This window comes from Aplysia californica, unplaced genomic scaffold, assembly GCF_000002075.1.
Source record: "Aplysia californica isolate F4 #8 unplaced genomic scaffold, AplCal3.0 scaffold00496, whole genome shotgun sequence".
Lineage (NCBI taxonomy): Eukaryota > Metazoa > Mollusca > Gastropoda > Aplysiida > Aplysiidae > Aplysia > Aplysia californica.
In genome coordinates this window covers 564,448-565,219 of record NW_004797766.1, presented here as the reverse complement: position 1 = coordinate 565,219, position 772 = coordinate 564,448, and positions in this window count along the sequence as shown.

Sequence of the window (772 nt, the reverse complement as noted above, 5' to 3'; positions counted from 1 at the left end):
TCTCTCTCTCTCTCTCTCTCTCTCTCTCTCTCTCTCTCTCTCTCTCTCTCTTGTGTAGCACTGTGTGTTCAGTAATCTCACTGCAGTCGATACGAATGAGTTTCTATATCTGTCCGTTCTTGTAACAACAGTGTTCGGAAAACATTTACAGCTAATTGCAATCAATAAAGAAATGGAGAAAGGCACAAAGCCGATCTAAAAGAGGAGCCGTGTCATCAGCAATACTACTCTTTCATCCACAAGTTCGACAGCTTGTCTTGACACTTTATTTACGCTAAACTTGTTAGCTTATTAGATCAAAAGGCGGGTCCAGCAAATTTTGGGTCTGTCTCCGATAATATGACCGAGCCAGGTGGGTTGAGAGACTTGAAAACCCCAAAACAGGCCCAAAATCAAGGACACCCAGTTAAGGATTCGAAGTTCAGACTGGTACCAACTGAGCTAACGGAGCGTCCAAGGGAAGAGTGAGTTTAGTTTTAGTAAGAGTTTTACGGCACTTGCAACACAATAAGGTCATATATGTGCCGAAGATTAGAGGTGTTACAAGAGAGTAACAAACACAAAAAAGAAGGAGGGGAGGGATAAGGACGATATATTTTTGGTAGGAAAGAAGGAGCAAACCACACCAGAGCACCCGCCAACCACCCACGGGAAGAGTGATAGCATAATAATATATATACATAAGTATATATCTGGACAAACAAACGGCAGAGGAGTTAGGCTACTTTGACACACGGTGCTACAATTGAAACACACACACACACACACAGAG